An 11,551-nucleotide genomic window follows, 5' to 3' on the forward strand; every position below is an offset into this window, starting at 1 on the left:
AAGCCACCAGCCTTCTAGAACCCTATTCAGGCTCCAAGCCAACCGCCAGCCTTTCCCAGAATTCCACGCTCTCCCTCCTTCCAGCGGAGGAGGCCGGGAGACGGAGCAATGGGTGCAAACGCCAGGGAAAGAGAGTTTATTGTCTTAAACTTGTAATTCCAGTTGTGTCCCTTTATGAGGGAGAATGGGATATTATTATTATTATTATTATTATTATTATTATCAACAACAATTATGATAATTAGTGTCTTGTTCCCAAAACCACAGAGCCTTGTGAAATCTCAAAGACTGTGTTTATCACACGGAGGTTTTTGCAGCTCTATGCAGCTCAGATCCGAAGCCACTGCGGGTCCAATGATGCGAATTCAGGCGACAACGTTTTGTGTTATCACACGCGATTCCTTTCTATGGGGCTCCTTCCGTGGGGCTTCCGAAGTGATTCCAAAGTGACCCCTCATTTTGCTGAAATCGGTAACAAGCGAATGCACAGAAATCGCTTCCAAGCTCACTCCGATTCCACTCCGAATTGGTCTGGTGTGGAATGTAGCTTCGCTTCTGCTCTGTTTCACCACCGCAAACCCCCCGGTTGCAAATTTCCCATGATGCAGTGCTGCAATTCCCCCCATTTCCTTCCGGTGCTCCTTTCACTTTCAGGGCAACCAGGGGGGTGCGTTGTTCGCTCCATTGTTGCTGGGATAAGGCTGAAACCTTTCGTGGGGAATAGGCAGCCAATGGGAGTGGAGGAAAGTCCAGGTAATGGGAAGGAGGCCACACCCCCTCAGGAATGGGGAGCCAATGGAAAATCACATTAGTCCCCATAGACTAATGTTTTAATCAATAAAGAACATTGCTAATACAACGCTGCCCTCTGGTGGATACTCAGGGCACTGCAGCCTCTTTGGGGTTCTCACCAACTTCTATTCTGGAGCGCCACCTGGTGGCCACTCTTGGCAATTCACTAATAGCAGTTAACCAAATTAAACAAGCACTGGGCCCCGGACAGAACCCCACTGGTCACTTCTCTCCAGGATGAAAAGGAGTCATTCTTGAGCACCCTTTGGGTTCGGCCGGTCAATCAGTTACAAATCCATGTAACAGTTGCCTTGTCTAACTTGTTTCATTTTTTGTTTTATATGCTATTCAACATCTTTATCAATGACTTGGAGGACAGAATTGGGGACATACTTATCAAATTTGCAGATGATACCAAATTATTAGGAGTAGCTAATACCCCAGAGGACAGGATCAAAATTCAAAATGACCTGAATAGACAAAGAAGCTGGTCCAAACCTAACAAAATGAAATTCAATATGGAGAAATGTAAGGTACTGCATTAAGGGAGGAAAAATGAAATGCACAGATATACGATGGGGGACACCTGGCTGAATGAAACTACGTGTGAAAGGGATCTAAGAATCAAGTAGGCACAAGTTGAACATGAGTCAACAGTGCAATGCAGCAGCTAAAAAGGCCAATGCGATTTAAGGCTGTATCAATAGAAGTATGGTGTCTAGATCAAGGGAAGTAATAGTGACACTCTATTCTGCTCTGGTCAGACCTTACCTGGAATATTGTGTCCAGTTTGGGTGTCCCAATTCAAAAAGGATGTTGAGAAACTGGAGCACATCCAAAGGAGGGCGACTAAAATGGTGAAGGATTTGGAAACCGCAATGGGACAGTCTCAATGCTTCAGGCAAAGAGCATCAGACTGAAGTCACAATGGGACAGTCTCAATGCTTCAGGCAAGGAGCATCAGACTGAAGTCACAATGGGACAGTCTCAATGCTTCAGGCAAGGAGCATCAGACTGAAGTCACAATGGGACAGTCTCAATGCTTCAGGCAAGGAGCATCAGACTGAAGTCACAATGGGACAGTCTCAATGCTTCAGGCAAGGAGCATCAGACTGAAGTCACAATGGGACAGTCTCAATGCTTCAGGCAAGGAGCATCAGACTGAAGTCACAATGGGACAGTCTCAATGCTTTAGGCAAGGAGCATCAGCTGCCCTCAGTTTGCCTCTGACGTCTTCCTCCTCCACATCTTTGTTATGCCCAAGTTTGTAAGGGCAACCTGTTTAACCTGAGAGCGTGTAATGAAAATGTCTCTTTCTGTGGACTGATTCAGAGAAGGGATAACACAGATAGTGAGACACCAAAATTTGAGTTTAAACATAATACATGTAACATTTATTAAATCACAAACATAATACAAACATTGATTATCAAGAGGTCTTTCATTCACTCACAGATTCATACAATACTCTCACACACTTTCCTTCCGCCGGACATTGATCAGTTGTCCTCGAAGGCTGGGGATGACATCATTGCAGCGCATTTGGTGCCAACAAAATTAGGGTGAAAGCCAAGGCTCCTTATACTTTTCTTCTCTCTGGCTTTTGGTTGCTGAAGTCTTGCAATATTGCCGCCCATTACTCAACTTCTTCTTTTCGGGAGGAGACAGCTGTTCAAAGGCAGGTCTTTCTGTTCAAATTAGTCCATTGTCCTGTCAGTTCCTCTTTATTGTGACTCAGGAGAAAAGGCACCTTCCCGGTCATAGTTCGACACACCTGAACAGCACCCGGCTTCAGCTTCCAAATTCCTCAGCCTTTCCTCATCTCAGTTGCCAAATCCCTCCTTCACATCAATGCTCTGCGCAGAACCATCTTGTTTAGTTCTTTAGCTTGTTTTAAAACACCATTTCTTGGTTCTTTGGTTCTTCAGCTCTGGGTTTAAGTCAGAACTCACACATTTCTCTTACATCTTTAACTTGGACACCATCCACTTCATACGGTCCTTTAATTCCTTTCTGTATCCCTCCATTCAATAAACTTCTACCTGGGGTTCTTCTTTGCTGGGGCGGCTATCAAGCGACTCCCCCACTGCCAGGTCCCAGGCTGTCACTTTCCCCCCCTGACAGCCTTCCTTTCCCCAGTTTGGGGCCGGAAACCCAAATCCTCCAGTGGTGGCCTGGGTGCTGTGAGCTTCAGGGGGTTTCCCAGTCTTGGGCTTGGCCCTAGTTCCTCTGAAGAAGGCACCTGCTCAGACTGAAGTCACAATAGTACCGTCTCAATCCTTCATCCAAGGAGCATCAGACTGAAGTCACAATAGGCCAGACTCAGTCTCTCAGGCAACGAGAATCAGCCTGAGATCACAATGGGCCAGTTTCAATCCTTCAGGCAAGAAGCATCAGCCTCAGGTTGCAATGGTCAAGTCTCAAACGTTCAGGTAAGTAGCATTAGCCTAAATTCACAATGGTCCCATCTCATTGCTGCAGGCAAGGAGCACCAGCCTGAGGTTGCTATATGTCACGAATCCCTTTATTCATGCATTTATTAATTTAGGGATTCATGCCATAAGGGTTTAGGATTAAATTAGAGTTAAGATAAATGGGATTTATGGTGGGTTGAAATAATATGTTTGAATATGTGCTTTAATAGAAGATACTAGAAAGAGGTAGAGAGATCATGGCTAAAGTATGTTCTTGTTTGCTAGGATTGGAATGTGTGGGAATCACCCTTCTAACAGAGGCTGGAGTTTAAAAGACTGGTCTCTGTAAAAGGAGGGGGAACATAGAGAGTTATTGGTATTTTTATATTGTAATATGTTGTCATGGGTTTATGCTTATTATATTTTCATATGGTATCATATTAGATTGGGATTGATGGGGTTTCATATATATATTGTTAAGCCATAATGTTAATTAAAACTATTGTGTCGCTGAGTTCTGTGGTACAAGGCCACAGGTGCAGTGGTTGAGATAAGGCACATGAGAGCTTAATTGTTTTTAGAAACACTGCCAGAATCCCGGATGAAGGGCTATCTAATTAATTAGCTTTATTGGTTATAGGATGGGGTTAATTGATATGGTTATAAAAGTGAAATGTATATACATACTTTCTTTCATTCCTGACAAAAAAAGTCACTTCTATTGCATGTATCTTCTTTTTCAATAAAAGCTGTTCCTTTTTCAAAGTATTGCTTTTTGTTTTGCAAGAGGGGCTGCAATTAGGACCCTGACAGATATCTCTCTCCCCTTCCATTCTCCCTGCTATCCCAAAAGAGCTGGAGAGCATACTAAACCAACCACAGAACCTTTCCCTGCTCTTGTGTAATGCCAGGTCAGATAGTCCAAGATCTCCTTCTGGATGAAGAGGCTGAGCTGGATTGTTTCATGGAGACCTGGCTGGGTGATGATAGCTCAGCCACCTGGGATCAGGCCTTACCAGCCGGATTCTCAGTCTTTGAGCAGGTAAGGGGACGTCACTTTGGTCCATAAAGACAATCTTGCTTTGGCCAGGATCCCTATCCATAAGATGGACCACATCAAATGTATTTGCCTCAGCTTAAAGACTAGGGAAAGTCTGGGGATGCTGTTGGTTTAATGTCCACCCCGTTGCTTAACATAAATACTCTCTGGAAAAGATAACATCAGAATTAACACAAACCAGGGAAAGAGTGACATTCCTGGAGGAAGAATATAAAAAAATGGGAAAAGAGATAGAGAGATTAACAAAAGAACATACTGAAGATACAGCAGAAAGAATTAAATTAGAGCAAAGATTTAGGGAGGGATGTCTTAGAATAAGAGGTCTTCCCGAACAGAAGGACAAAGATCTGTATAAAAGGATAATACCAGCCTTGGCTGAATTTATGGACCTAGATAATGAAACCTTTCTCCTTGAGGTGGACAAGATGTTTAGAGTAAGCTCCTGGGTTGCAAAACAGAAGAGACTGCCCAGAGATATCGTGATGTATTTTGTTAGGACTCAAATGAAAGAAGCAATTCTCCAACAACACTTTCATACAAGATTCAGAATTGAAGAAAATGAAATTTTGTTGTTTAAAGATATCTCTGGGAAACTGTTAAGGAAGAGGAAGGAATATGGACCACTGACTAAGGTTTTGCGCAGCAATGGGATCTACTACAAATGGGAACTAACTCAGGGCCTATCTTTTAAATTCAAGTAAAATAGATACCAAATCAACTCCGTACAAAAAGCAAGATACTGTAGTTTCTACATGAGAATGAAAAAGAGCTTAATAAAGGGGGCAGTCAGAAAGAAGAAATAAACAACCCCAGAAAAGGAGAAGAGGATAAGGAGGAAGAGAGCTTAGAAGAAGAAAGAGAAGAAGGAGAATTGCTTAGGAAACCAGATCCAAACACAAGAGAGGATGATATAGATGGAGAATATGAAGATGAAACGGAAAAAGACGGACCTCCTATCATCGAATGTTAAAGGAATTAACAGCCCCAAAAAACGAGGTAAACTTTTTCATTATTGAGGGAAACAGAGACTTGATGTCATTTGCCTTCAGGAAACCCATATAAATGAAGAGGATATAAGATTGTTGGAAAATGACAAATTGGGGAAAGAATACATAGCAGCCTCAAAAAAGAGCAAAAAAGGTGTAGTGATTTATGTAAAGGATAAATGAGAATCTAAAGAGGTATTCTCAGACCCCAATGGATACTTGGTTGGTGTAGAAGTTACTTTACAAGACCAAAGGATCCTAATGGTGGGAGTTTATGTACCCTTAGGAAATAATGGCCTGTTTTTTGGAAAACGGAAAAAACAAATGCCAGACCATATTTGCTATAGGACCTTAATGATGTGAGATTGGGGTGGGGTGATATGCCCGCAGATAGATAAAAAAGCAGACAACAAAATATACTTATATAAGAAAGGGAAATTGCCAGAATCTTTCTTTGAATTAAAAGAAGCCTTCACGTTAGAAGATACTGGAGAATGAAGTAGGGTCTGTCTAAGGGATTCACGTTCTTTTCAAACACCCATCAATCCTGGTGGAGAATAGATATGTTCTTCACTTCCCCAACTATTGGCACAATGGTGGAAGCAGTAGAAACCTTACCAAAAATCCTATTGGATCACAATCCAATTTTATTGTCTTTGAAGAATAAACCTAAGGAACTGATATGAAGACTAAATGAGACTTTGGTGCTTTACAGCACCAAACAACTGGCGCTGTTGTTTGCTCCACGAGGGAGTCGCAGCAGCCAAACTGTGCGACTCCCTTGCGGAGCAAAAAAGAAGCTCCAAAATGTCCAAAAACGTCATAAGCGCTGCGTGACGTGCAGACACACAGCGTCCGCTACGTCAAGATGGCGGCGGCCGTGTGGAACGGCCGCTGCCATTTGTTACAGACAGAGTCCGTAACAGGAGTAGGGGCATCTAGAAGAGATGCCCCCTTTTTAAACTGGGATGTCCTGGGGACGTCCCAAATGGCGGTATGTAACCCGCCTTTGATTCCTAAAGAAAGTAAAGAAGTGCTGGCGGTCAAAAATTTCAGACCGATTTCTCTCCTTAACAACGATGATAAAATCTGTGCAATGGTCTTCGAAAGATTTTTAAAAACCCTACAAAATATCATAAACGGAGACCAAACGGGCTTCCTCCCAAAAAGGCACCTTAGAAACAACACGAGGAATTTACTGGATATTATAGACTACTATGAGAAGAAAACAGATTAAAAAGCAGCTATGATTTTTCTTGAGGCCGAAAAGGCGTTTGATGAAGTTAATTGGAACTTCATGCTGGAAACCTTAAGAAACATGGTTCTAGGAGATAACTTTATCATCTGGATAGATGCAGTCTATAGAAAACAAACAGCGAGACTTATTATTCATGGGGATGATAAGAGAGATACCCCTCTCACCTTTGTTATTTATGGCCACTTTAGAGACTCTGAGTCCTAGCATTAAAGAAGATAAGAAGACCAAAGGCCTGGAAATAAAACAGGAAGAGTTGAAACTTAAACTATACACAGACGACGTGGTGATATACTTATCTGACCCAATAGAAAGTGTTAATCCCCAACTTCATAAATTAAAGGAATATGGACAGCATTCGGGTTTCCGGATTAACAGGGATAAGACAAACATTTTACCAATGGATTTAACAAAAGAAGGATCACGAAAATCTACAAGAGGAGACTGGCTTTAAAGTAGAAAAAAGGATCAAATATCTAGGTGTTGAGTTCACCTCTAAAAACCGAGAGCTCTTTAAAAGCAACTACAAGAAAATGTGGAGTGATATCAACCAAGATCCCAATAGATGGCCTAAACTCAACCTATCCCTCTTGGGAAGGATCAGGGCAGTTAAAATGAACGTACCGCCTAAATTACTGTTTTCATTTCAGACTATACCTATCCTTCTTAATGACAAACCATTTTTATAACGGCAGAAGGACCTGCAAAAATCCATCTGGACAGGAAAAGACCTAGAACCAGATTTAAATCTCTAATAGATGATGTAACGATTCACAATCCTCTCTTCTATTTTGACCTGACACTTCTTTGGGTGTTTGAAGGACAGTCGTGTGGATGGATTTTAAAACACAGACCAAGCGGCTGGTTAAACAAGAATGTAAGTTTATTTTTAAAACAGAACAGGCAAAGTTATCTTTGAGATGGAGTTGTTACTATGTCTTCTTTTGTTACATATATACAGGCCTGGTTTTAACTCTATAGTAATAATAATAATAATAATAACTCCGCCACACAGGCTATACTGTCACTCAAGAAATGATGTAAGCCAAAGCCCTCTTCCTGAGTCTGGTTCCCCTGAGTCTCTCTTCTCCAGACTCTCCAGAACTAATCCTGTCCCTCTCTGGACAAAGCAGTTCCTTAAGTAACCATCCCTCAGGAACTATGGGAACCCACTCCTCTCTTGGACTCTACTGTTCCCATCCTCTCTATCACTATCTCCCACTGAACTCCCGCTTCATCCCTCAGGATTGCAAACCCTAACTGACTCCACCCAACTGCCAAGCGGAAGCTTCAAACTCCTCAGCCAGCACCTGATTGGCTTAGAGTCTATGGCTTCTGATTGGCTGGTTTGTAAGTCAGTCCATCACACGCCTCCCCCCTTTAATAGGTTCATTGAGACACAGAACCAAACGGTTCTATGGTCCAAGGAACTCCAAGTTATCAATTATACTTACCCATTATAGATAACATTATACACACATCAGGTGACACTTGTGATATATTTCATATACTTGTTTTATCAATAACCATTACCAACTTAAATATCTTTGGTATTTTCCTGTATGTTCCCCTTTTAAACATATGTCTAATATCAGTTCTACCTGTTATAACAACTTACCATCATTTTCTTGTAGGTTTAGCATATTATATACATATCCCTTATCACTTGTTGGGTTTTAATATTTTAATAATACTTAAATAACCTTTTTTCCCCAACTTTAGATCTTTATATGTTCCATTTAAACGTTTTTATCAAACATACTTAATCTTTTAACCCTTTTCTCTTATTGATGGATCATCCTCTCCAACCACTTTGCCCCGTTCCCAGTATGGTTTTGAAAACATTTCACCTTCCATTATACTAATGGCAAACAACAATATATTGGTTTTCCAGTCTATCAACTCAATTATATCCTTGTCCTTTTTAGGAGTCTTCTCTGGATCAGTCCTTGTAACTGACCACGTGTTTCTTTTTACCGGCTGTGGACTTAACACCTCATCTAGTAAAAAGTCTTTGCTTCCTCCTGTTTCACTGGACCACATTCCTTGAGTGCGCTGAGCAATCTTTACATCTTCTTCTGTAGACCGTAAAGTGTCCCTTATCAAAATCATCCCGTTCTCTAGATAGTTCATCACAATCTTTGGTCTTTTTCCCTCTGTTGAATCTCCTTTTCCAGTTGGTTGATGGCTTTTGGGGTCCCAGCGACGCTTGTCTGTCTTCTGGTCGTCACCAGTATGTTTGACAGTGAAGTTTATAGACGTGAACATGTTCTGCATATACACAGCTATTCTTTCAACTTTTACTTTAAGATTCTTCCAGTCTCTGTGAACTAAACCCTTTTCTTGGGTTATATCGCCCATTTGCCAAACTACATATCTTTCAACACTGTCCCATTTAATATATACCTTCCAGAACCCTGAACTCTTTATTAGAACCTACAAAAGCCTGTTGTGATGCTTTTAATAACTACTTCACGGACAAAATCTCTCAGATGAGAGCGGATTTGGATGCTGGCCTTACGACAGAAGTGACAGGAGAGGTATCCAGAGCCTCCACCCATACTGTTATTCTGGATCAATTTGAGTCAGTTAGTACAGAGGATGTGGAGAAGCTCCTTGGGAGTATGAAAAGAGGACTTGCTCTCTTGATCCTTTCCCGTCTTGGCTGGCTGTCCAGAGGGGAGATACCATCAAGATGCTGCTAAAAATATAACTAATGCATCTTTCAGGGAAGGCTGTCTTCCATCTTGCCTCAAAGCGGCGGTGGTTAAACCACTTCTAAAAAGCCTTCCCTTGACCCTCTGGACAGAAACAATTACAGGACTGTTTGGCTCTTACCATTCTTAGGCAAGGTAATTGAGAGGGCAGTCACCATTCAACTCAAAGCAGTCTTGGAAGGAATGGATTTTTCTACATCCATTTCAAACTGGATTTAGGATGGGTTACAGAGTTGAGACAGCCATGGTCACCTTAGTCAGTGATCTCTGTCAGACAATCGACAGCTCTTTGAAAAGGGGAAATGTGACCCTGCTGGTGCTATTGAAGGCCTCTCAGCGGCCTTCAATACCATTGACCACAGTATCCTTCTGGAACATATGGGAGAGTTGGGAATTGGGGCACTGCTTTCCAGTGGTTCAGGTCCTACCTCTTGGGCAGATTCCTGTCACTTGGGGACAGTTGTTCGTCCAAGAGGGAGCTCAAGTTGGGCATCCCTCAAAGCATGATTCTGTCCCCAATGCTATTCAACATTTACATGAAGCTGCTGGGTGAGATCATTCAGAGACATGGGGCGGGGAGCAGGGAGACCTTGAAACAGTAGTACATGCACTGGTCACCTCTCAGCTCAACTTCTGTAATGCACTCTACATGGAGCTACCCTTGTCCCAAGTTCAGAAACTTCAATTGGTACAGAATATGGCAGCCAGGTGGGTTACAGGTACTTCTAGAAGTGCCCACTGTACACCAGTTTTTATATCCCTCCACTGGATGCCCATTAGTTTCTGGGCAAGATACAAGGTGTTGGTTCACTCTGGAACGACCTCCGGATGAGATCCGTCCTATTAACACCTTGGAAGCCTTTAGGAAGGCCATTAAGACGGACCTCTTTCCAGACTAGATTAGATCTATTGACTTGCCTCCCCCTCCCCCTGACCCTTACCCTTGCCATCGTTAGTGTGATGGAAATTGCTATTGATGTATATCATTCCTGCCCTCCCACCTCTCCTTCAGAAAACGACCCATTTCTTGCCCGAAAAACTTTTTTACTGTATTGTGTTATGAAAGTTTTAAATTTTCTTGCTGTTTAATAGGATTTTTAAGGGTTGATTAATGTTTTTATAATTGGGAGAAGGGTTGGGGGTTTGAAATTTTAATTGTATTTCTTAAATTGTATGTTATATTATTACTGTAATCCTCTTTGATTCCATTGAAAAAAGGTGGAATATAAATAATAAGAATAAGAATAAGAATAACAACATCTGTTCAAGGGGGTCAAAAGCCCTTTCAGTATGTTCCCAGAACTTGGGGGGGGGTGTTTCTGGGGCTGTGGGTCTCTCTGTTGGTCCTCCTCTGCAGGGTTGTTGTGAAGGAAAAGATAAGTATGTGAGGGAGGGTGCCCAATCTGGATCCTGTGGGTCTCTAAGCCTAGTTCCCAGGTTGACAGGGGATTGCCAGAGTTTTGAGGTCCCTCAAAACTCTTCTCTCCCCCCCCCCAGAGCCTCCTCCCCCAGGACTCCAGAGAAAACTCCGCCCCCCCCCCAAGAAAAATGCCATTGAATCCTATCCTGTGCGATGCTTTCTATTTAGCACAAAACTCTTCCCCAAATGAGGCATCAGAAGAGAGGGTCTCTCCTTGGCCCCAATTTCCACGAGGGAGAGGGCTCCTCAAAGACCTTTTTACCTTTGGATCCCCCTCCCCTCCATGGCCATGCCTCTCTCCAAGGGTCCCACCGGCCTTCATTTCTCAGAATAACTCCCCAAGTACCCGGGACCCAAGGAATCCCCCAAGGAGGGGGCAGGGAAGGAAAGAGGGAGAGGAGGCCTTGCAGGACCCTAGCCTTTCTTTGGGGGGGAGAAGAGGGGCTTCTCCCCTCCAGCCATTCTTCTGAATGAACAAGGGCTCTCCCCACTTCCCTCCCTCCCTCAGAACAGACGGTGAGGGCAGCAATGGCTTCTGGGGCTGAGACTGTGCAGGCGCATATAGCCCCAAAGGCCCCTCCTCAGCATGCACAGGGATTGCCAGGGCCTAGATGCTGCTGCTTATTCCGCTGGAGGCCTTTGTGGGAAAGGAAGGTATGTGCCGGGGTTCAGTGGCCTCTCCTTCCTTCCCTCCTTTCTTCCTTTGAGGAGACCACGATAGAGGCCAAGGTGCAGAGCTGGACTCAGGAGTAGGGTTTCCATTTCACGGTGGTGGGCGGGACTTTCCCGCCCCCTGGGGGGCGTGCCCAGCCCCGCCCCGCCCCCATTCCCAGGTGGCTGCCCGACTCTGAGCTCCCAGGGCTGCTGCCTGCCTTCCATAGAGTGCTGTGCAGTGCAGCATGTTTGG

The sequence above is a fragment of the Sceloporus occidentalis genome, unplaced genomic scaffold, assembly GCF_023333645.1.
Source record: "Sceloporus occidentalis isolate IW3139 unplaced genomic scaffold, rSceOcc1.0.p SCAF_21, whole genome shotgun sequence".
NCBI lineage: Eukaryota > Metazoa > Chordata > Lepidosauria > Squamata > Phrynosomatidae > Sceloporus > Sceloporus occidentalis.